The 27100-nt window shown below is 40.8% G+C and overlaps 1 pseudogene; it reads right to left on the bottom strand.

Moving 5' to 3' along the window:
- LOC143025423 (uncharacterized) overlaps positions 1-27100 on the bottom strand; it is a 137315-nt pseudogene that overhangs the window by 24646 nt on the left and 85569 nt on the right.

Genomic DNA, 27100 nt, shown 5'->3' on the forward strand with positions numbered 1-27100 from the left:
GCTGGAATAACTTAGATAAAGAAACAGTGTGTGCAAACACTATTCAAGATTTTAACCTCTTCAGTACGAGCTTTAAATCTCGCAGGCAGCAGCCGATGCCAGCCGTACGACGTGTCGTAATAATACTCGCATCATAAAATATAGTCACTGCTTATATCGATCGTTCTCTCTTTCACCCGTGAATTTTGATAACCATAGAAAATGTGATTACAGACAGTTTAGAGAGTATGTCATTACGGAGGGGCAACTACAATAAATATAATCAAGACGCCGATATGGCAGCCTCGCGTATCCACTTGCTCCTCATGACGCTTACGTATGCGGCACCGTCTGGAAGGGGTTAAGAAAAAATTTGATGCTGAAAGATACAAAGACGGGTCACCATGAGCATAGCTCCCTCTCCGTATATTACAACTAGGTAAATACAACTACGTAAATATCCCTTACATTCCAAGTCTTTGCTCCATACAGCACTATGGATACATTCACTTCTTTATGAATTATAAAGTTATACATAAGACCTCTTTGTTTCAAAATATACTGTCTGTTGTCAACAGGGAAATCCTTACAAAGTAATAATATTACTCTATTTCAACAAAAATTCTTAATCATTTAAGCTAAAGAAAAAAGTTCAATTTATAAGTGAACTTACTGCTTTGGGCCCTTTGGGAACTGAGTTGTCAACACTAGTCTTGGAAGTGCGGGGTTTGGCACGTGGTGGGCTCGGAGGGAAGTAACTGGCAGGGACAAAGGTCAGTTGGCGCAACTCACCAACCTGGTGCAGATACTGATATCTGAACTGCTGCATGGCGTCACCTTTACCTTTCAGTGCCAACTCGGGAATCTGCAAAATTACATCCATTATTCAGTTTATGGATTATCAGGTTGAAAGTTTTAAACTCCTTCACCACACTCACAATTTCATGGATTTTGTTTCAGCTACAGACAGCTGGTTTTATGCAGCTGATGACTGGACTTGGGCCAATCAATTGGGTGTTACACTTCTCCCTTGCAGAAAATCTGTAACCCCAAAGAATCTGGCAACAGCATATCTATAAACTAATATTTAACCCATTCAACTCCGATGACAAGATGTCTTGTCATTTGGTCAAATAAAACAAAAAATCATAAAACACCAAAATGTTTGATCAAACACCAGAAAAATATGACGTCAGTCCTCGCTTCGCTGCGAGCGAAGCGAGGATTGACGTCATATTTTTCTGGTGTTTGATCAAACATTTTGGTGTTTTATGATTTTTTGTTTTATTTGACCAAATGACAAGACATCTTGTCATCGGAGTTGAATGGGTTAAATATCTCCTCTGTGCCTCACTGCATTGCTTCTGACCCAGGGCAGTATGTGGAAGATAGGGATGACCCTTCATCCATGAGGAGCTGAGATGAGAGGAAGGAAAGGGTGCATGGGAGCTGAATTGGTGGTAGTGGGTGTGTGCCTTTTAACTTGGCTACCTCCCTTATAAAGAGGAAAAAGCTCTATGTATATATAGACAGAATACTTTAATAGCTTTAAAGAATAACACCTGTTAAAGTAGCTGAAACTAAGTAAAACCAACTTTTTTCCCTCAAGCAATATCTATCAGTGCTTTCAACATGGAAAATTGGAAAAAGAATGGAAAAAGTGCAGTGGCAAGCCAGAAAATTGGAAAAAGAATGGAGAAAGTACAGTGGCAAGCCACAAAACTGATTCCAAATATAAGAAATAAATCATGAAAATTGACTAAATTATATAATTTTTTTCCTTTAAAAAGCTGACTAAGGGGTGATGTGATACAGGTCTTTATCATTTCAATGGGAATTGAATTCAAAAGTGATAAAATTTTCACACAATGTGAATCAGACATGAAATAAGTGTCTCGAACTGTCAGAAAGTAGATTTAATTTGGAAGTGGGTAGAAACAACTTCACCAACTGTGCAGTAAATGAATGGAATAAACTTCGTGCAGAGGCAGTGCAATGTAGTACAGTTCAAAGTTTTAAGATTCATTTATATAAGCACTTCATCAATACGCTGTAATGCCTTCCATTTATCTTATTCTATTTTGTTTGTTCATTATTTAATTGGTTCTTATTATCTGTTTGTTTTTTAATTATTTATTTATTCACTATCATAAATTGTTATTTTTCTGTTTGTTTACTATTTGTCATGAACAATTTGTTTGTTTTGTTCATTTGTGTACTTGTTTATATATATTTTTCACACATCCAACTTAGTTATGGACCAAAATATCTCCTATTGGCATGCTCTTCCTTTGTAATCCTTTGATTTTTTTTTTTTTTCCAAAACATCTATGAAGTATGCCAACATCATGAAGGGGGGTATTAACAGAAACTACTGGTCTCCAAAAACAAAAGATCAAAAGTGAGATGGATGGACAGGGTAAAGGAGACATTGGAAGCAAGAGGAATGCCTGTCAGGTAAGGAAGAAAGCGTGCAAAACATAGGAGTGAATGGAGAGTGGTTGTAAATGGATGAATAAATGATACAACCTGAATGGATGTTCTCGCCTGCTCCATAAATTTTTCTAGTGGATGAGGAAGGGGCTGGGGGTCACCATATAATGAAGAAGTGGAGGTTGACCAGCTCCAGCTGTTGGACTTTACTGTTGAAGCACTGTGTTTTGCTGCATTGCTTTACTCCAAGTGGTGTGGCCCAGGAACAAGGATGATCTTTCATCCAAATAGGGGCAATGAATGGGTTCTGGATGGAGACAGAAGGATGCAGGGTAGGTGTATGCTTTGACTCAGCCCAGTCAACTCCTTCATAAAAGGGATAAGGTCTTTTGTTATGTATGTAGGTACTAGATCCTTGTCATGATCCTAAGATGGTGGTCTTTCCATATACATACATGAAGATAGACTCCATAGACAACACAGCAGACACAATCATTCATCCCTACAAGGACTTGTTTCCCCTCAGAAAGATGCTTATCACTTTTCAATTCTATCATCCTTCCACCTTTTTGGTATGATATTGTCCCCAAGGATACAACCTATAAAGAGACAATTTTCTGTCCAAATGTTTCAACCACTGGAATAGCCTACATGATATAACCTAAGTTAAAAACATGAACAAATTATGAAATGGAGAATTAAAAACAGTATGGAATCCCATCAGCATAGTTCCTTTTCTGTATACTACGCCAGCAGCATACTACTAACCATGTATAACCTACCACCTGTACCCCCCAACAAATCTATACAAAAACATATACACACAATCACAACACAAGCACTCCAAGCAAGATCACCACACTCTATATTCCACCTAACTAGCCCCAAACATCATCTCAAATGAGAAAAACCTCCCATGACTTGCAAAAACACACCAGCATGACTGCATTCAGGTCATTACACACTAGAATATGCTGCAACACTGTAGGCACCTATCACAACGAAGAACATAAGAATATTAGAAAGAATCCAAAGAGCAGCACCTACATTGTCAAATCTGACATATGAACAAAGGTTGGAGAAATTACATTGTCAACACTGGAAAAGAGAAGAGAAAGAAGCGATTTGTTGACCATTTTCAGAATTATGAAATGGATGGAAATTCTTGATAGAGACGACTTATTAAAATATGACAAAAGAAAAACACGAGGACACGAAAAGAAACTAATGAAAGACAGTTACAGAAGAAAACTGAAAAAATAGCCTTCCAAACAGAGTGATTGATGTCTGGAACAAAATAATTAGAGAAACAGTGAATGCCAGACCTATACACGATTTAAAAAATAAACTGGATGTGGAGTGATACGAAAACGGGTCACTACGAGCATAGCTCCCATCCCGTAAAACAAAACTGGGTAAATACAGGACAGAAACAGTGCAAACACAGAATAGGCCTGGCCACAGACCCAAAATGCCCTGCAGACATAGAAACACTTCATAATACAATGCCCTACTCTCATTTCACCCAGGGAACAACACAATATCTCTTCCTTGAGTGACATATGGGTCATTCTGGTGGCTGTTGCCAGTTACCTGGGAGCCATGGTTCTCCTGCAATAGACTTGGGGTAATAGACTTTAGGTATATGTATGCCACAATTTAGTGAATACATATTTCTTCCCATAAACAACATAAAATTCTGATAGCAATATAATACCAGATATAAAAATACAAAACATATATTAATATAGTGAGAGCATATGTGATTAGCAAAAATTATTGTTATCGAGCAATAGATTACACAAACTATTTATTTAGTCATCCCTTCTTATGACATACCTCTATTCAAACACATTTTGCTCAAAATAACCCATCAACAGCACAATAATAACCTTCCTCAAAATTAAATCTTTAAATAATTATAGACAAAATGAACAAATAAACATTATCCCTTCAATCATAAATAAACATATGTTACATAAGTCACTCAACTTGACAACAAAATTATACTCTGTACTGAAGTAATTTAAGAATATATAATCTTCATTCATACTAAAGGATACAAAATGATGGTAAACATACTATTATGTGTTCCAATAGTAGAATTAAAGGTATGTATCCTGCACAAAGAGAAAAGAATTGTGTAGTTCCATTACTTCTACCCAAGGCCTCGACACTGTTGCTCCACCTACAACACACACATAACTGACCTTCTTCATTCACAAAGATGTTCATGATCACTTACAACTGATATTCAATATCATTAAAGTCTTGCAACTTTCATCATCTATTTAACAAAAAAAAATATATATATATATTTTCTTGACCTAATTCAAATCATAATTACTTCCATCATAAACATATAATAAAAACTCAGAACTTGATGAAGATAAGTGAAAAATAGTTCTGAAAATGTGACAAGGAGGCTGGAAACCTGTGGTGTGTCCTTGAAGGGCCCTTGAACTTGGAGGTAATCCTTTGAGCAAGCACAGTCCATTTCCAATATTTTCCAATTCAATACAAGACATCAATAACTCTTATTGCACCTTCAACTTTAATATATGCACACTAGTAAATTATATGCAGCAACACATGGAATCAACTCTTAGTCTATGAATACATTTTCCAAGAAATATATAAAAAGTAAACATTGTGGACTGTCCTCTCTCCTCCTCCACTCCTGCATATTCTGGGTCAAGGAAAGTGGAGACCTTGACCAGGATGGATTTGATTCATCTTGAGAGAATTTGGGGAATCTGACACATATAACAGAGCTCACACACTGTAATCAATAACTCCAAAACAGATTCAAGATGATAAATATTAGTGAATCACAATGTCACAAAAAAGAATCTTACAACAATCTATACATACACATTTGAATCATATATTATATATATATATATATATATATATATATATATATATATATATATATATATATATATATATATACATATATACAGGGTGATCAAACCAAGTGTAGACTTTATTTAAAGAACAATACAGTTTTTACAACAAAAAATTAAACATTTCAAGAAAGATGAAGAATAAAGTATAAGGAAGCAAGATATCTAATCAATTTTCAATGTATCCCCCTTTAGCCCTCACTAAGCGCCTCAATCTGTTATGTACATCACTGCAGGCAGCACGTATGGTTTCTGGCGATATTTTGTCCCAACAAGAGCGCAGTTTGACCTTCAGAGTTTCGATATTTGCATGATTTGAACAACAAGCTTCCCTTTCCAAGATACTCCATATTGAAAAATCCATTGGGTTCAAATCAGGAGAGGAAGGAGGCCACAATTCCTTAGGCCAAAACCCTGCCATATTCTCCTTACACCATTTCTGAACAATATTGGCTGTGTGCGATGTGGCTCCATCCTGTTGTAGGGTTATTCCATCTTCTCCGAAAGTGGCATCAATCCAGGGAACCAATTTCTCCTTCAGCATCTTGAGATAAACGTGTTGGTTAACTTTTACGCCCTCATCAATGAAGATGAGGGGGGTTTTCTGGCCAGTTGAAGTCACTCCACCCCAAACCATCACAGAAGCTGGTTTTCTGCCTCCTAAACATCAGCAATTCATTTAGTGGGATGTCTTCTTTATGCACTGCATAGATCCTATCATTTTGGTGATTGTGCACAGCCTGGACAGTGAATAACTTCTCATCTGTCCACAGGACTGGTGGTTGCGTGCCGTTTTCAAGCTTCTCCAAAAGAAGCTTCCCTCTGGCTAATCTTTTGGTCTTTGTCGCTTGTGAGAGTAACTGAACTTTAGTTTTCTTGTATGGCTTGAGACACAGATCCTTTTTCAGCACATTTTGCATTGTCCCATAACTTACTCCAGCCTCTGAAGCCAACATTCTTATGCTTCTCTTTGGATTTCGTCTGATTTTTTCTCTGGTGGTTTTGATGAGCTTTTGCGTTCTTACTGTACGACTGGGAGTGCTTCATACCTTCGGAAGGGTCGAACCTGTCTCCTTCAAGCGTTTTAAAGCCTTATAAACACCAGCTCTGCTTACACGAGCTTTCAATATTCTACAGATTTCACTGGGGGACTTTCCTGCTTGAGACAATTCTTGAATAGTTGCATTTATCGTGCTCATGATAGACTAAAATCTATATTTCAATCTGCAAAGATAGACAATTGTTTAATAAACACATAAAGCTATACTCCTACACAAAAAGATTTTAAATTTCATTTCGTGAACATATATTTTTTTACAATCAAAATTTGTCTACACTTCGTCTGATCACCCTGTATATATATATATATATATAATATATATATACATATGATGTGCCTGAGAAGTATGATAGGGGTTACTAGGCTGTAATCAATAACTCCAAAACAGATTCAAGATGATAAATATTAGTGAATCACAATGTCACAAAAAAGAATCTTACAACAATCTATACATACACATTTGAATCATATATATATATATATAGATGATGTGCCTGAGAAGTATGGTAGGGGTTACTAGGCTGGATAGAGTGAGAAATGAGGAGGTGAGGAGGAGAGTAGGGGTGGAAAGGGAGTTGGGAGATAGGGTTGATGAAAGAGTATTGGGATGGTTTGGACACATGGAAAGAATGAGTGAAAAAAGATTAGTAAAAGAGGTGTAGAAGGCAGAGGTGGAGGGAGTGAACATGAGGGGGTAACCAAGGATGAGATGGATGGATAGGGTAAAAGGATTTATGAAATTTTTGGCTCGAAGGCCAAGCGCCGGAGCCGGTAGGCCATTCAGCGCGATAGGGTAAAAGGGACATTGAGAAAGAGGGGAATGTCTCTTGAGGAAGGAAGGAAAAGGACAGAAGATAGGGGTGAATGGAGAATGGTTGTGTTTGGATGATGTTGTGATGCATGAGGGGGAGTGGGTGGGGGATGGGGGATGAGGGAGTATGTGTGAGAAATAAATTGACACAACCCAATAGGATTTCTCCCCATCTTCTTTTCTGCATGAGAAGACGGAGAGGGGGAGGGGGGTCACTGATTTAATGTAGCAGCCGTGCTGTGGATGTGATGTGCCTTGTGACACTGCTAAGATGCAGGGATGACCCGTCATCCAGGAGAAGCTAAGAGGGAGAGATAGGGTGGATAGGAGTGAAGTATATTGGGATAAAATGGGTGGTAGTGGATTTCATGCCTTTGTTTCTTTAGCTACCTCCTTTGTAAGGGGGAAAGAGCCTTTGGTATATGTATGTATGTATGTATGTATGTATGTATGTATGTATGTATGTGTGTGTGTGTGTGTATATTGTATATATATATACATATATATATATATATATATATATATATATATTATATATATATATATATGTTACAGTAAGAACACGTACCTAGGGATTACGCGTAATCCCTGGATGTTTATTCAGTGAATACGCGTAATCCCCGTTTCACTAACCTAACCTAACCTGACCTAACCTAACCTAACCTAAGGTTAGGTTAGGTTAGGTTAGTGAAACGGGGATTACGCGTATTCACTGAATAAATGGTTAGTGAAACGGGGATTACGCGTATTCACTGAATAAACATTCAGGGATTACGCGTAATCCCTAGGTACGTGTTCTTACTGTAACATATATATATATATATATATATACATATATGGAGGTCACTATCAACAGTGACTTCCATATTACTAAGGCTGATAAATCAAAGGTGGTTATATATATATATATATATATATATATATATATATATATATATATATATATATATATATATATATATATATATATATGCATATGTACACACATGACAGTCAAAGTGACAGTAAAAATTGGAACTCCAGAAAAAAATCAATTTTCGTGGATCTCAACAATGAGGGAGTACCTGTGTTGTATTAGTAGGGAGAGGGAAAGCTCATGGTGGTGTAGGAAAGTGAAGAAAAAGAAGGGGAGGGATTACTGAGGGAAATGGAAGGAAATGAGGAAGGGGACCAATGGGACCCGGAAGTCAGAGGGAATGTCAACAAAAGGTATGCAGACAATAGGGGTGAAGTTAAAGAAATTAGTAACAATGTAAAAATTAGAAATATAGATGAGAGCAGTGCAATGGAAGGTGAAGATAATTATTTCTATGGATTTGAGGGAGATGACAACCTCCCCCAATTAGCAAGTCTAGAGGAAAAACTATCAAAAATGAACAAACAGTGGAGGTTAGGTTCAGTCAACTTGCACTGATTACACAAAGAGTTGATAAACTGTAAGAACTAAAGGAGAACCAAAACCTAAATAAAGAAATAGAAGAATTAAAAAGACAGTTAAAAGAAGTAAAGAATGAGAATGAGGAATTAAAAAAGAATAATAAAGAGAATAAAGAGTCCAGAGAAAAAGGTAAGTGGTTGGAAAAAGGTTCAGGAAAATAGCAAAATTGAATTTAGAGATATAGTGAAACAACAGATGAAGGAACACACTAAGGACACGGTTATCAAAGTGATGAGAGAGAATGAGAATATAGTAAGAGACTTAGCAGATAAAAACAAATATATAATTATGTTAGGAATGGAAGAGAAACATAATCCCAATAGGACTACAAGAGTAAGAGAGGAGAAAGAAAGAGTGAACAGGGTACTAAAAATATTTTAAGAGGGTGAACAGGAAATAGGGAAAGAAATTGAAAGGGTAAAAGGTGCAGATGGAGAGATGATAATGGAAGAGAAGGCAGTGAGAGAAAGGTGGGCAGAGTATTTTAGGGAGTTGCTAAATGTGAAGGAGGATAGGGAGGGAAAGGTAGTTGCAGTGGGAAGCGCTAAGAAAATGAGAGTGATGAGTGAAGAAAATGGAGGAGAAATAGGGAAGGATGAAGTGAAAGAAGCTGTTAAGATGATGAGAGCAGGTAAGGCACCTGGGTTGGATGGACGCCATGCAGAATGTCTGAAGAAAGGAGGTACAGTTATGGTGGACTGGCTGGTGAGGTTATATAATGTTTGTTTAAGAGAGGGTAGCATGCCAGAGGACTGGAAGAGTGCCTGTATTGTTCTGCTTTACAAGGGAAAGGGGGACAAGTGTGAGTGTAGTAGTTTCAGAGGGATAAGCTTGTTGAGTGTAGTTGGGAAGGCATGATTATGGGAGGGTCTTGATTGAGAGGATTAGTAGAGGAAAAGAGGGAGTAATTGGTGAGGAACAGTGGTTTTAGGACAGGTAGGGGATGTATAGATCAGATCTTTGTGGTAAGACAGATATGTGAGAAAGCTATAGGAAAAGGTAAGGATGTTTTTCTGGCTTTTATGGATTTGGAAAAGGCTTACGACAGGGTAAACAGGAAGGCACTGTGGGAGGTAATGCAGATATATGGAATAGGAGGAAAGCTGTTAAGAGCAGTCAAGAGTTTTTATGAGAGTAGTAGAGCTTGCATTAGGATTAGAAATGGAGAGAGTGAATGGTTTGAGGTAAAGGTGGGACTTCGTCAGGGGTGTGTTATGTCGCCCTGGCTGTTCAATCTTTACATGGATGGGGTGGTGCAAGAGGTGAATGCAAGGGTAGTGGTTCAGGGGTTGGAGATGATTAAAGAAAATAGAGAAAAGTAGGTGGTGAGCCAGCTGTTGTTTGCTGACAACACTGCGCTTGTAGCAGGATCAGAGGTGGGATTGAGGAAGTTGGTGACAGAGTTTGAGGTGTGTGAAAGAAGGAAGCTGAAGATAAATGTGGGCAAAAGTAAGGTGATGAGATGTACAAGGGGAGAGAGTGACAGCAGGCTGGAGGTGAACATTAAGGGTGAGAAACTGGAGGATAGTTTCAGATACTTGGGTGCGAATGTGACAGGAAAGGGAGGAGTGGGGTGGAGGTAGAATGTAGATTGAGAGAAGCAAGTAAATGCCTTGGTGGATTGAAAAGTGTAATGAGAAATACACATCTGGGAATGGATGCTAAGAGGAGGTTATATGAAGGAGTGATTGTGCCAACAGCAATGTATGGGGCAGAAACATGGAACATGAGAGAGGAAGAGAGGAGTTTGAATGTATTTGAGATGAAATGTCTGAGAAGTATGATAGGGGTTACTAGGCTAGATAGAGTGAGAAATGAGGTGAGGAGGAGAACAGGGGTGGAAAGGGAGCTGGGAGATAGGGTTGATGAAAGAGTATTGGGATGGTTTGGACACATGGAAAGAATGAGTGAAGAAAGATTAGTAAAAGAAGTGTGGAAGGCAGAGGTGGAAGGAGTGAATATGAGGGGGTGTCCTAAGATGAGATGGAAAAAAAACGAGAACAGAACAGTCACAAAGAGAAATTCTATTGGAGAGTAGTGTATATGAAAGTGAGGAAATGGTTCATACATACATATACCAAGGCTTTTTCCCCCTTACAAGGGGGGTAGCCAAAAAGGAAAAGGCATAAAATCATTCCCCTCATTCCATCCCTAAATACACTCCACACCCCTCTACCCTCCCTCCCATCTTAGCACCTCGTGGATGATGGGTCATCCCTGCACCTTGTCCACTGCCCTGGGTCAGAGGCAGTGTCGCAAGGCACAGCATATCAACAGCAAGGCCGCTTAATTAAATCAGCGACCCCGCCTCTCCACCCCCCCCCCCTGCATAAAAGGAGAAGATGGGGAGAAATCCCTTCAGGCTGCATCAAATTTTTTTCACACATACTACCTCACCCCCCCATCCCCCCCACCCATTCCACCTCATGCATCACAACATCTTCCATATACAACCATTCTCCATTCACCCGTCTTCTGTCCTCTCCCGTCCTTCCTCAACAGACATTTCCCCTCTTCCCCAAAGCCCCCTTCACCCCATCCATCCATCTCATCCTAGGACCTCCCTTCATGTTCACTCCCTCCACATCTGCCTTCCATACCTCTTTTACTAGTCTTTCTTCACTCATTCTTTCCATGTGTCCAAACCATCCCAATACTCTTTCATCAACCCTATCTTCCAACTCCCTTTCCACCCCTGTTCTCCTCCTCACCTCCTCATTTCTCACTCTATCTATCCTAGTAACCCCCATCATATTTCTCAGACAACTCATCTCAAACGCAATCAAACTCCTTCTCTCTTTCTCTCTCATGTTCCATGTTTCTGCCCCGTACAGTGCTGCTGGCACAATCACTCCTTCATACAGTCTCCTCTTAGCTTCCATTCCCAAATGTCTATTCCTCATTACACTCTTTAATCCACCAAGGCATTTACTCGCTTCTCTTAATCTACATTCTACCTCCACCTCCACTCCACCTTTTCCTGCCACATTTGCACCCAAGTATCAAAAACTATCCACTTCCTCCAGTCGCTTTCCCATAATGCTCACTTCCAGTCTACTGCCACTTTCATCCCTTGTACATCTCATCACCTTTTACCCACATTTATCTTCAGCTTTCTTCTTTTACACACTCTCTCAAACTCTGTCACCAACTTCCTCAATCCCTCCTCCGATCCTGCCACAAGCGCAGTGGTGTCCACAAACAACAGCTGGCTCACCTCCCACTTTTCTCCATTTTCTTTAACCATCTCCAATCCCTGACCCACCACCATTGCATTTACCTCTCGCACCACCCCATCCATGTACAAGTTGAACAGCCAGGGTGACATAACACATCCCTGATGAAGTCCCACCTTTACCTCAAACCACTTACTCACTCTCTCCATTTCTAATCCTGATGCACACTACTACGTACATACATATACCAAGGCTTTTTCCCCCTTACAAGGGAGGTAGCCAAAAAGGAAAAGGCATAAAATCATTCCCACCCATTCCATCCCTGAATACACTCCACACCCCTCCACCCTCCCTCTTCCCTCTTATCTTAGCACCTCCTGGATGACGGGTCATCCCTGCAGCTTGTCCACTGCCCTGGGTCAGAAGCAGTTTCGCAAGACACAGCACATCCACAGCAAGGCTGCTTCATTAAATCGGCGACCTCCCCTCTCCATCCACCCATTGCATAAAAGGAGAAGATGGGGAGAAATCCCTTCAGGCTGCGTCAAATTTTGCTCACACATACTACCTCACCCCCCATCCCCCACGCCCATTCCACCTCATGCATCACATCATCCACATACAACCATTCTCCATTCACCCCTGTCTTCTGTCCTCTCCCGTCCTTCCTCAACAGACATTCCCCTCTTCCCCAAAGCCGCCTTCACCCCATCCATCCATCTCATCCTAGGACGTCCCTTCATGTTCACTCCCTCCACGTCTGCCTTCCATACCTCTTTTACTAGTCTTTCTTCACTCATTCTTTCCATGTGTCCAAACCATCCTAATACTCTTTCATCAACCCTATCTCCCAACTCCCTTTCCACCCCTATTCTCCTCCTCACCTCCTCATTTCTCACTCTATCCAGCCTAGTAACCCCCATCATAATTCTCAGACACCTCATCTCAAACACATTCAAACTCCTTCTCTCTTCCTCTCTTATGTTCCATGTTTCTGCCCCATACAGTGCTGTTGGCACAATCACTCCTTCATACAGTCTCCTCTTAGCATCCATTCCCAAATGTCTATTCCTCATTACACTCTTTAATCCACCAAGGCATTTACTCGTTTCTCTCAATCTACATTCTACCTCCACCTTCACTCCACCTTTTCCTGCCACATTTGCACCCAAGTATCTAAAACTATCCACTTCCTCCAGTCACTCTCCCTTAATGTTCACTTCCAGTCTACTGCCACTTTCACCCCTTGTACATCTCATCACCTTACTTTTACCCACATTTATCTTTAGCTTTCTTCTATTACATACTCTCCCAAACTCTGTTACCAACTTCCTCAATCCCTCCTCCGATCCTGCCACAAGCGCAGTGTCGTCAGCAAACAACAGCTGGCTCACCTCCCACTTTTCTCCATTTTCTTTAACCATCTCCAATCCCTGACCCACTACCCTTGCATTTACCTTTCGCACTACCCCATCCATGTATAAGTTGAACAGCCAGGGCGACATAACGCATCCTTGACGAAGTCCCACCTTTACCTCGAACCACTCACTCTCTCCATTTCTAATCCTGACACAAGCTCTACTACTCATAAAAACTCTTGACAGCTCCCAGAAGCTTTCCTCCTATCCCGTATATTTGCATAACCTCCCACACTGCCTTTCTGTCTATCCTATCATAAGCCTTTTCCAGATCCATAAAAGCCAAAAAAAACATCCTTCCCCTTTCCTATAGCTTTCTCACATATCTGTCTTACCACAAAGATTTGATCTATTGATCTACACAACCTCTACCCATCCTAAATCCACACTGTTCCTCACCCTCTGTTCCTCATACTTTTTCTTTTAGGAATGTCCCCTGTAGCCCACAGGGGACGTTTCTAAAAGAAAAAGTATGCTCTATTACTCTCGTAAAAACTCTTGACAGCTCCTAAAAGCTTTCATCCTATCCATATATCCACAAAACCTCCCACAGTGCCTTTCTGTCTACCCTGTTGTAAGCCTTTTCCAGATCCATAAAAACCCAAAAAACATCCTTCCCCTTTCCTATAGCTTTCTCACATATCTGTCTTACCACAAAAATCTGATCTACACAACCTCTACCTGTCCTAAATCCACACTGTTCCTCACCAATTACTCCCTCTGTTCCTCTTCTAATCCTCTCAATCAAGATCCTCCCATAAGCCTTCCCAACTAAACTAAACAAGCTACTACACTCACACTTGTCCCCTTTTCCCTTGTAAAGTGGAACTATACAGGCACTCCTCCACTCCTCCGGCACTCTACCCTCTCTCCAGCACACATCAAATAACCTCACCAGCCAGTCCACCATCACTGTACCTCCTTTTTTTTAGACATTCTGCATGGCATCCATCCACACCAGGTGCCTTACCTGCTTTCATCATCTTAACAACTGCCTTCACTTCATCCTTCCTTATTTCTCCTCCATTTTCCTCACTCATCACGGTCATTTTCTTAGCATTTCCCACTGCAACTATCTTTCCCTTCCTATCCTCCTTCACATTTAGCAACTCCCTAAAATATTCTGCCCATCTTCCCCTTACTGCCTTCTCTTCCATTATCATCTCTCCATCTGCACCTTTTACCTTTTCTCTACTTGATTCGCCTCCTCTTCCTCTCTTAATTTCTTTCCAAAACATCTTTTTATTACTTTCAAAATTTTCTGTCATACTCTTACCCCATTTCACATCTGCTCTCCTCTTTGCCTCCTTTACCTTGTGCTTTATAAAGAAACTAGATAGAAACAAAGAAGCTAGAGAGAATTCAAAGAGCAATGAAAAAGATGGCACCAGCATTTTGCAAGTTGATATATGAACAAAGACTTGATAAACTAAACTTATCAACCCTAGAACAAAGAAGAGAAATAGGTGATTTGATAACCATCTACAAAATTATGAAAGGGATGGAAATTCTTGATAGGGATGACTTACTAAAATGGGTCAGAAGAAATACAATAAAAGGTGGAGAGGAACTCTGGGGCAACATTCTACAAGCAAAAAGTGTAGTGATGCTAAAGATAGAAGAGACAAAACCTGGAAAAAAAGACAAAAAAAAAAAAAAAATTACCAACTGGGGTTGGAAAGGGAGTTGGGAGATAGGGTGGATGAAATAGTACTGGGATGGTTTGGACACATGGAAAGAGTGAAGAAAGACTAGTAAAAGAGGTGTGGCAGGCAGGTGTGGAAGGAGTGAACATGAGGGGGCAACCTAGGATGAGATGGATGGATGGGGTGAAAGAAGTTTTGAGAAAGAGGTGAATGTCTGTTGAGGAAGGACGGGAGAAGACAGAAGACTGGGGTGAATGGAGAATGGTTGTATATGGATGATGTTATGATGTATGAGGTGGAATGGGTGGGGGATGGGGGGTGAGGTAGTATGTGTGAGAAAAATTTGACGCAGCCTGAAGGGATTTCTCCCCATCTTCTCTTTTTCTGCATGAGGGGGATTCACCGATTTAATGAAGCAGCCTTGCTGTGGATGTGCTGTGTCTTGTGACACTGTTTCTGACCCAGGGCAGTGGACAAGATGCAGGGATGACCCATCATCCAGGAGGTGCTATGATAATCGGGGGGGAAAAGGGTAGAGGAGAGTGGAGTGTGATAGGAATGGAATAGGTGGGAGTGGATTTTATGCCTTTGTTTTTTGGCTACCTCCCTTATAAGGGGGAAAAACCTTTTGGTATATGTATGCTAAATGTGAAGGAGGATAGGGAAGGAAAGGTAGTTGCAGTGGGAAACACTAAGAAAATTACAGTGATGAGTGAGGAAAATGGAGGAGAAATAAGGAAAGACGAAGTGAAGGCAGTTATTAAAATAATGAGAGCAGGTAAGGCACCTGGGTTGGATGGCTGTCATGCAGAGTGTCTAAATAAGGGAGGAACAGTGATGGTGTACTGGCTGGTGAGGTTGTTTGATGTTTGTCTAAAAGAAGGTAGAGTGCTGAAGGACTGGAGGAGTGCATGTATAGTTCCACTTTACAAGGAAAAGCAGGACAAGTGTGAGTGTAGTAGTTTCAGAGGGATCAGTTTGTTGAATGTAGTTGGGAAGGCTTATGGGAGGGTTTTGATTGAGAGGATTAGGGGAACAGAGAAAGTAATTAGTGAGAAACAGTGTGGGTTTAGGACAGGTTGGGGTTGCATGGATCAGATTTTTGTGGAAAGACAGATATGTGAGAAAACCTTCACTTAATCTTTCCTTATTTCTCCTCCATTTTCCTCACTCATCACTGTCATTTTCTTAGTGCTTCCCACTGCAACTATCTTTCCCTCCCTATCCTCCTTCACATTTAGCAACTCCCTAAAATACTCTCCCCATCTTTCTCTTATTGCTGTCTCTTCCATTATCATCACTCCATCTGCACCTTTTACCTTTTCTTTTCTACTTGATTCACCTCCTCTTCCTCTTTTAATTTCATTCCAAAAATCTTTTTATTACTTTCAAAATTTTCTGTCATACTTTTACCCCATTTCACATCTGCTCTCATCTTTGCCTCTTTTATCTTATGCTTTACCTCTTTTGTTTTCTTTGTACCTCTCATCCTATTCTGTAACCAATCTGTGAATGCTTGCTTCTTCTCTTCTACAACCTTCTTTGCTTCCTCATCCCAACACTCACTACCCTTCCTTCTATTTCCTCCCATCCTCCTTGTTCCACACACCATATATGCACACCTTGTGACTTCCTCCTTGAACCATCCCCATTCCTCCTCCAGTCCTAGTTCTATTTTATCCTTCACTCCCTCCCTCTCCTCTTTTGGCTTCTTCTTGTACTCCTCCTTTTCTTTCTCGGGTTCGGTTTTGGGTCCCTTGTTGTTCATTATGTACATAAATGACTTAGATGACGGGATAAATAGTGATGTTAGTAAGTTTGTGGACAACACTAAAATAGGACACCTAATTAGGTCAGGAGATGACACAGAGATTCTGCAGGATGATCTTAATAAATTGTTAACATGGTCAGTGAAATGGCAAATGAACTTCAATATCTCTAAGGGTAGCGTATTAAACGTAGGGCTACACAACCCTGAAAATAGATACAGCTTAGATAACACATTTTTAGAAAAATCTGAGTGCGAGAGGGACTTGGGAGTTCTGGTGAGTCTGGACCTTAAAACCAGGAAGCAGTGCATTAGCGCCAGAAATAAAGCTAACAGAGCATTAGGTTTCATTGATAGGATGGTAACGAATAGAAGTGCAGAGGAATGTCACGTGGGTCACGTGACGAGACTTAGAGGGCTGTCGGCGCGGACGTCGACCACGTGATTTGGCCCGAGAACGTAGCTTGGTGACCCAGCACACCTGACCGGCCGAAAGGTGGCGTCAGGTCATGCTTGGCTTCAGTGTTGCCAACTGTCCCTACACGAGGTCTACTGCTGTGCGCATGCGCAGATCCATGCCCACCCACTCTCCCTCACCCTCCCGGATGTATAAGAGGGAAGGACAGAAGGAGGACACACACACACCTTACGGCCGTCTGCCGTTGAGGGCGGACCCCCCCCCCTCCCCTCCCAGTTCCACGGAGGGAGGGCACCGGGACAGAAGGAGACCACGAGGAGCAGGACACAAGGAGGAGACGTGCGCCCGTCCGCAGCAGGACACAAAGGGGACTCGTCACACAAGGAGGAGACGTGCGCCCGTCCGCACCAGGACAACAACGGGGACTCGTCACACAAGGAGGAGACGTGCGCCCGTCCGCACCAGGACAACAACGGGGACTCGTCACACAAGGAGGAGACGTGCGCCCGTCCGCAGCAGGACACAAAGGGGACTCTACCGGAAGGAGGAGACTACGCGCGAGGAGTGGTGTAGTATATTGTAGTCTTGTAATCTTGTAGACATCACGCTGGTGATTATTATTATTTATATATGTGTTTGTTCCAGATAGGATAGTGCTCTGTGTTATATCTAATAAAAACACGTGTTGTGTTACCTTGGTGTTTCTTTCTCTCTCGCCCGAATTCTCAATAATACCGAGTATACAAACCTTTATTTGTACCCCCCTGACAAGAGGTAATTATTAAACTCTATCTAGCGATAGTTAGACCCATCCTTGACTATGCGGTACAGTTTTGATCTCCGTCCTACAGAATGGACATAAATTCACAAGAATCAGTACAGAGAAGAATGACCAAAATGATACATGGACTCGGAAATTTGCCTTACAAAGAGAGACTTAGGCACCTAAACTTACACTCTCTGGAAAGACGCAGAGTGCGGGGTGATCTAATAGAAGTGTTCAAGTGGATCAAAGGCTATAACATGGGTGATGCAAACAAGGTCATCATAATAAAACAACAGGGCAGGACTCACAGTAATGGGTATAAACTGGACAAATTTGGATTTAAGAAGGAAATAGGCAAGAATTGGCTTACTAATAGGGTGGTCGATGAATGGAATAAACTTAGTAACCATGTAGTAAGCGCTGAAACTATTGGTTGTTTTAAAAAATTATTAGACAACTTTATGGATGGGGATGACAGGTGGTGATGGATACGGAGCTGCCTAGTGTAGACCTTATGGTCTCTTGCAGTCTCCTTTATTCTTATGTTCTTATGTTCATTTAATCATTTTACTTTAAGCACCTCACTACCTTCTGTCCTTTTCCTCTTTCTCCATCTATCCTCCACTCTCAACTTATCTCCCACCATAAAATTATCTGATATTCCCCCACTCTCTTCCCTTATAACATGTATATCCTTGACTCTTCCTACTATTCTCCTGGTTACCACTATATAGTCCATTAACACCTGTCTGGGATATTGGCTGCATGTTACTGTGGGGTTAAAAGCTCCAAAGTAGCATGCAGCTGATTCTTTAAGGTCTATATGGGATCCCCCTACGGACCAGAACCACACATCATTTTGTCTATGGTAGAGGAAATCTCTATTCATAGAGAAACAATAATACTTTATTATACTGTGACTGTCCCACCATTATGCTGTCCCCCCCACTCTTGTTACTGTCCTGTAACACTTCTCTGAATATTCATTTTCTTTTTTCACAGAACCTTGTGGTGGGGATAAGAATACCGCCACCAAGTATTTCCACTTGATTCATAAAAGGTGACAAAAACAGGACAGGGATTGGACTAGGCATCCTGCTCCCTGTAGCCCCAAAGGGGACATTCAAGCAAAGGCATATGAGGTCTGGGAAAAGTTTTCCGACCAGAACCCTAAGGTTTGGCTCTTTTAATGTGCATGGATGTGGTACAGATGAGAGTAAAAGGGAAGAGATAGGCAGTATGTTTGTGAGAAGAAAGATGGAGGCTTTTTAGATAGTATAGAGGAAAGGGAGGCTTTTAAGACAGATTTAAATGAGTGCATAGAGGGTTTAGGGAGAAATGTCAATAAACAGAGTAGTTGGGAAGTGTGGAGTTCCAGAAAAAAATTATAGTGCAGAGTTGATGGTGGACATGTGTCTAGAGCAGGGTTTCTCAACCTTTTTAGTCATATCGCCCCCTTTTTCAATTGAAAAAAAAAAAAAAAAGGATCGCCCCCTTAATTGGAAAATAATAATAAAAATTATTGCAACAATGACAAACAACTAATTTAAAATGTTTTACTCATGTTATGTTTTTTAACCCGTACAGTGTTGCTTTATAGGAGTGAAACAGGTCACGTGGGGTTGGATTTTGGCCAAATAATATTATTGTCTAATAAAATTGGAAAAAAATAGCTGATTTCAACAATATAAATGCGATATCTGAGTGTTTCCTGTAGGCTGTCATTTCCTGTGATTCCTTTCACGCCTGGCTGCAATACTAGAGTGGTGCTGCGTAAGACGAAACATGTGGAATAGTACTATGCAATCTCCGCTTCTTATTTATTATTTCCGACACACTTTGAATGCTTCTTCCGTGACTATATATTGTTTAGTTTGAGTTTCTTGTAAAATATATCTTAGGATTGTTTGTCTAGCCTTTCTATAGTCATATCATAGTACAGGTGAACGTCGACTTACGATGGCCGCGACTTACGATTGTTCGACTTTACGATGACGACGACGACGACGACGATATGATAATTTAACCCCTTCCATACGGTGCAGCACACGTAGGCGTCATGAGGAGCAAGTGGATTCGCGACGCTGCCATATCGGCGTCTTGATTATATTTATTGTAGTCGCCCCTGTGTTTTTACATTCTCTCAAATGTGCCCTAAATCCCATTCTCTGTGGTTTTCAAAATTCGCGGGTGAAAGAGAGAACGATCGATATAAGCGGTGACTATATTTTATGATGCGAGTATTATTACGTCACGTCGTACGGCTGGCATTGGCTGCTGCCCGCGAGATTTAAGTTCCGTACTGAAAATACATATTATAGTGTTTGAATATGGTAAAAAGGATAAAAATATTTAAATAAACTACTGTACATGTTTAATAGGCTATATTCAGTATCTCTGGTGGTTAATATACAGGTAGGCTAGGTACAGTGACCACGGAACAGTGATACACAAATTGGGGATCGACTTACGATGAAATCGTCTTACGATGGCTCTATCGAAACCTAATGCCATCGTAAGTCGACGTTTACCTGTACCAAATTTATCGCGCTCGTACAGACTATATTTTCTGTATGTGTATATAAGTAGCACAATATTATCCCTTCATTGCACAAGCATAACATGTTTTCTAACACCAACAACAACAAAATTGTACACAGCTGCTCAAATAAGCCATTATACCAATTTGATGTTTTTTATGTTGGTACTCCTGCATACCACAGCCCGCCCGCTCTCGCCTGCCTGCTGTGTGGGGTGTGGTACCCCACACATTTTCCCATTTATTATGTAGCTTCCGTGTCTTTGCATTTGCTGCCGACCAATTTGGTATTGCTCTGCTACTGTACAGTTCACATAACATCCCAATTTTACAAGTATATCTAAGAGATAATTGTGTATTACCTCTGGACTGTAGCATATCCCATGAAAATCCGTACGGCTGGGAAACTAAGGACTCAGGTTCCGAGGCAGAAATGAATGAGTGAATATGAACGCACATGTGAATGAAACACAGCACAGATAATGTGGCAATTGATGCTTACATAGGGAAAAGTGTATTGGCTAATGTACCTACAACTGCCGACCAGTTTTTTTTATTATTATAATTTTTTTTATTTTTATTCAGATACATATATATATATATATATATTTCCCACATCCGACCTAGTAATGGACCAAAAGGTCTCCTGTCGGCATGCTCCGCCTTTGTAATCCTTTGTAAACTGTTGAACACGCAAATACGCATCCCATGGCCATAGGGGAAAAAAATCCTGTGCCTGTAAACTTTCAGGTTTCCTTATTATAAACGGCCATAGGGGGGAAATTCCTGTACCTCTAAACTTTCAAGTTTACCTATTTATAAACGGCCATGGGGGAAAAAAATCCTGTAACTGTGACATTATCGTCATAAAGAACACTCTATTTCCGCCGATGTCAAGCCCCGGGGCATGGTGCAGGATAACACGTGCGAGCAGGGAAGATGTGACAGTGCGTCTGGATAGCATGCATGGCCGGCTTATCACGCCGCAGGGGTGCCAACACAACCGACGATGACTACGCATGAACACAAAATACCTTGAAATTGCTATTCAAGTTGGAATAATATAAAAATAGCTGATCTACTAAACAGGATTTTGAGTATATTGATAAGTAATCATGACACCACTGATATATTTCTATAAAAATACCTATTTCTTCAATAAATCACTCGTGGTCATGGATACATTCAATGAAATAGACCACAGCAATACAATAAAAATCAGAGTGAGCTTTCAAAATCATATTTAGGAATAGAAAAGACATCTTGAACCATTTCTACAAGTTTAGGTGCCGTGAAGTAAAAGAAAAGATGATCCGTATATATACGTACTAAACACTTTCCCTCCCGAACGTATATATACGTACTAAACACTTTGCGGGTTAAAGAGATCCTTGGGCCTGGTGCTTCGCTGCTAGATCTTTTATATTAGGCTTAAGATTTGTCAGTTAGAAGCAATACCTGTGACGTTTTCCGCCCTCCTGAGCTCAAAAATTGCCCCCGTTGAGAATTACTGGTTTAGAGAGTTGATTGCAAATACAGTGTTTGGGAAGAAAGTCAAGCATAAGTACACATGGGAGAGGGTGGTGGGATGAAGGGTGGTAGATAGGGCAACACTTTATGAACTTAAAAAAATATTTTAAATTCAGTTTATTCAAAATTCTCTAAATGTGATATTCTGTGATGTAAAATGGTAGGGTACCAATAAATGCTTTATTATTATTGCTCTCTTTAGTTTTGATCCACAGGCCCAATTAGCCCTCAATAGGAGCTAGCTTAAAAATTAGCAAAGAGTGTGACTTTTAAGCTAGTTCCCCAATAATACTGAGGACCTTTTCAACATCTCCATAAAAAACAGTGTCCTAATGGACTCACCATAGCCAGCTGCAGATACTGGCGAGCAAGATGGCCCTGAAGATTCATGCGAGCTCCTACCATTGACTTCAGAAGTATAGCAACCAGTTGTGTGGCATGGGAATTCAATAGGGGCAGTTCTTCCAGTAGCTGTGTATTCATTGCTTCATATGTACCCTTCACTTGGGACAATTCCTCTTCCAGCTGGTAAGAATAAATATAAACAAATTAATCAAAACAGAAAATAAACAAGGATTTTTACTTACTAGTGACATTTCTTAAACTCTGAAAATATGTATAATAAACAAGCATGCATACCATCTCATTCTTGTTTTTCCTCTCAATCTCCATCCACTTATGCTTTCCACACTCTCTTTACTAGTCTCTCCTCATTAATTCTTTCCAAGTGCACAAAAATACTGTAAAAGGTGTCTCAAGTTTCACTAACTGAAAATTCATCCTCAAAGTGACATGCAACAGTATTCTGGCCTTCTCATACATATGTTGGGGGAGAAACATTGAAAAGTTTTCTGGGTTGTATTAATATGGGACTATTTTCATGTCTCTACCTGTGGTGCAAGAGGTAAATGCAAGGGTGGTGGGTCAGGGATTGGAGATGGTTAAAGAAAATGGAGAAAAGTGGGAGACAAGCCAGCTGTTGTATGCGGACGATACTGCACTTGTAGCAGGATCAGAGTAGGGATTGAGGAAGTTGGTGACAGAGTTTGGGAGAGTGTGTGAAAGAAGGAAGTTGAAGATAAATGTGGGTAAAAGTAAGGTGATGAGATGTACAAGGGGTGAAAGTGGCAGTAGACTGGAAGTGAGTATTAAGTGAGAGAGACTGGAGGAAGTGGATAGTTTTAGAAATTTGGGGGTGAATGTGGCAGGAGAGGTAGGAGTGGAGGTGGAGGTAGAATGTAGATTGAGAGAAGTAAATGCCTTGGTGGATTAAAAAGTGTAATGAAAAATAAACATTTGGGAATGGATGCTAAGAGGAGATTGTATGAAGGAGTGATTGTGCTGACAGCACTGTATGGGGCAGAAACATGGAACATAAGAGAGCAAAAGAGAAGGAGTTTGAATGTGCTTGAGATGAGGTGTCTGAGAAGTATGATAGCGGTTACTAGGCTGGATATAGTGAGCAATGAGGAGGTGAGGAGGAGAATGGGGGTGGAAAGGGAATTGGGAGATAGGGTGGATGAAAGAGTATTGGGATGGTTTGGACACATGGAAAGAATGACTGAAGGAAGACTAGTGAAAGTGGTGTGGAAGGCAGATGTGGAAGGAGTGAACATGAGGGGGCAACCTAGGATGAGATGGATGGATGGGGTAGAGGGGAAGAGGGGAATGTCTGTTGAGGAAGGATGGGAGAGGACAGAAGACAGGGGTGAATGGAGAATGGTTGTGTATGGATGATGTTGTGATCCATGAGGTGGAATGGGTGGGGGATGGGGGGTGAGGGAGTATGTGTGAGCAAAATTTGATGCAGCCCGAAGGGATTTCTCCCTGTCTTCTCCTTTTCTGCATGAGGGGAAGAAGAGGGGGGTCGCCGATTTAATGAAGCGGCCTTGCTGTGGATGTGCTGTGTCTTGCAACACTGCTTCTGACCCAGGGCAGTGGACAAGAAGCAGGGATGACCCGTCATCCAGGTGCTACCAAGATAAGAGGGAGGGAAGAGGGTGCAGGGGAGTGGAGTGTGATGGGAGTGGAGTGTGATGGGAGTGGTTTTTATGTCTTTGTTTTTTGGCTACCTTCCTTATAAGGGGGAAAAACCCTTTGGTATATGTATGTACCTGTGGTAGTGAGAAATGAGGAGGTAATGAGGAAAGAGGGGGTGGAAAGGGAGCTTGAAGGTGGTTTGGCCACATGGAAAAAAATGACTGAAGAAATATTAGTAAAAATAGTGTGGAAAGCAGGGATGGACAGAGTGCACTCGTGGGGACAACCAAAAATGAGGTGGATGCATATGATGAAAGGGGCTCTGAGCAAGATGGGAATGTCTGATGAGTAGGAAAGGGAGAAGGCAGGCAATAGGGGTAAGTGGATAATGGTTGTGTATGAATGATATTTTGATACAACCTAAAGAGATTTCTCCCCATCCTCTCACCATGTAAATGAAGTGGTCCTACAATGGATGTACTGTGTTTTGCTGTATTGTTTCTGACCCAGGCAGTGGGCAGGAGACAGGGATGACCTTTCAGCCATAAGGAGTTAAGATGAGAAGGAAACAATGGGTGGTGGATGGGAGTGGAATGGGTGGAACTGGGTGTGTGCCTTGGCTGGCCACCTTCCTTATAAAAGGGAAGAGGCCCTTTATATATAGATAGTAGTAGGAGGAGAGCAGTCACTAGTTATCAGCTATCCTTATGTGAAAAGGTGAAGGAATTACAGCCTGATATGATGGAGAGAGCTCCTGAGCCTTGTCTAGAAACTGAATGTCAGCCTCATGGAGTACCTCTGGGTAGAGGTGAGAATGTTGATGAATGTCACAAGTACTTGTAACTCGTCCCACATTCTAAAATATTAATCACCAAACAAAATTAAATACTACCAATTACATATACAAAACAAAAGTTGTATTCCTAGCAACAGACACCTAACTAAATGTCAACTTACAATTCTCGTCCTGGTGGGATCCCTGTTTTTGTCGAGCTTGTACTGAGCATTATCATAGTCTAAGAGCTTGTCATGTCTCTTCTGAATGAGACGCTCCGGTGCCTTGAAGTACTGTACTAAGTGCTTCAGTGGTGCAATTACTGTAGTTAACATTATTCTTTCCTGCAAGCAAATTATAAAAACAAGCATATAAATACCATCAATTGGACATGACAATGGCATTGTAATCATTCTGCTCTCAGATACATGTATAACCATTTTTTTTTTTTTTTTTTTTTGGGGTGTTGAATGGAAGTGAAATGGTGGGGGGAGGGTGCATGCCTTGGCTAGTTACCTCCCTTACAAGAGCTAAGAGGCCCTTGGTATATAGATAGATTGAGAGGTTTAGTTTTCATCTATAATTCCAGAGATCTTACACAAAAGATAAAAGAACACCACCAACAGACAATTTCTCACACATAACACAAAGTGACCATACAAGCAAACATCCTCTACAAGGGTGTTGTTGAATACAAAGTGATCTATGGGCCTATTCATTGGCCATTGCTGGTTACCGGGGAGCTGTGGGTCTCATGCAAGAGAGACCAAGTGCAAATGATCGATTCACTGATTCATTTTTTATTCTCTTCTTGATGTTTGTGTTATTTGCAAACATGTTAGTGAAGCTCATCACTCCTTTCATTATGTCAGTTACATAAGTGAAGAACATTATAGGTGCCAGTGCTGAGCCCTGGGTCAATGATAATCATTTTGCTCCACCCTGACATCTTATACTTTACTTCATTTCCCATACATTCGTCTTTCAGAAAATCCCTCATTCTTCCTAAGAGCTGTCCTTCAAGTCCTCCAATATGCTCCAATTTTCACAGTAGACATCTGTAAGATACCTTATCACAGGCTTTCTTCAAACCCAGGTATACACAATCCACCCAGCCCCTTTTCATCTGCAGCACATCAACCACTCAAGTAAAAGCTTGACAGGTTCAATACAATATACATATATACATATACCAAGGGCTTTTTCCCTCTTTACAAGGGAGGTAGCCAAAGTCAAAGGCATAAATCCACTCCCACCCATTTCATCCCCACATACTCCTCTCCAATTCACCACCCCTCCCTCCTTCCCTCAATACAATACGATCCTCAAATATTCTCCTCAACTTGAACCAATTCATTGGAGAAGTAGTGTCTATTTTGTCTACTGAACCTAGCCACTGGCTTTGGAAACAAGCAAAAATAATCTTACAAATTGTCCAAGAATCCGACCACAAGTCTCCTTGGTAGCATTGCGAATGCTTTCAATTTCTGGGGATCTAGCATCTTTGAGATATATCATTGCCACACCCTCAGCAGCACCATACTCTGCTGTATGACGTGCCTGGACACTGCACAAGACTGCTTCAGCATCACGTACCAGAGCAGTAGTCAATCTTTGACAACAGAGGAACTTTTCTTCCTCAGCATCAAAAATTGGATCTTTCGTCTGTAAAATCAAAGAAATAAACCATTTTGATAAAAATAAATTTTCATACTCACTAAAAAATATGGAAAAAAGGTCTCAATAGTGTGAAGAGATTGTTGTAACAAATTCCTAGCAACATGCAACATCTTCTGACCTGGCTCATGATTCCAAGGGAAGCTGACAGCATGGTGGATATTCTGGCAGACTTCTTGGCCACGGAGTGCATGCTAACCTTTTGCATCTTACTCTGGAAGGACTCGTCCACCCCACTCCGATACTTAGACACTATTCAGGAGAATAATAAATATCAATTTGAAGCAAATGCATACAAAACTACCAACTAAAAAAAAAAAAAAATGAATAAATAAAAAAAATAAAATAAATAAATAAACAATCATGAAATTTAAATTTGTCCTACGATAACAGCTCTCCTGACAGACCTAGGTTCATCCTCTTGGTGTGTTCATTTATTTCTTTGGCTACATTGGACATTTTGGTCTTGGCTTCACACAAGAGTGGCCAGTCTGGGTGCGACTCCAAGGTTTCACTCACTAGGCGGTCCACAAAGAGAGGGTACCTAAATAAAAAAAAAAAATAAATAAAAGTGCCATAAAGTCATGCAAGCAGAGATATATACATACATACATACATATACCAAGGCTTTTTTCCCCCTTACAAGGGAGGTAGCCAAAAAGGGAAAGGCACAAAATAGTTTCCACCCATTCCATCCCTGAATACACTCCACACCCCTCCACCCTCCCTCTCAAGCAGAGATACAATGGGAAAAAAATAAATTAAAATACAGGCTAA

This window comes from Oratosquilla oratoria, chromosome 5, assembly GCF_046742065.1.
Source record: "Oratosquilla oratoria isolate Oo_2021 chromosome 5, ASM4674206v1, whole genome shotgun sequence".
Taxonomy (NCBI): domain Eukaryota; kingdom Metazoa; phylum Arthropoda; class Malacostraca; order Stomatopoda; family Squillidae; genus Oratosquilla; species Oratosquilla oratoria.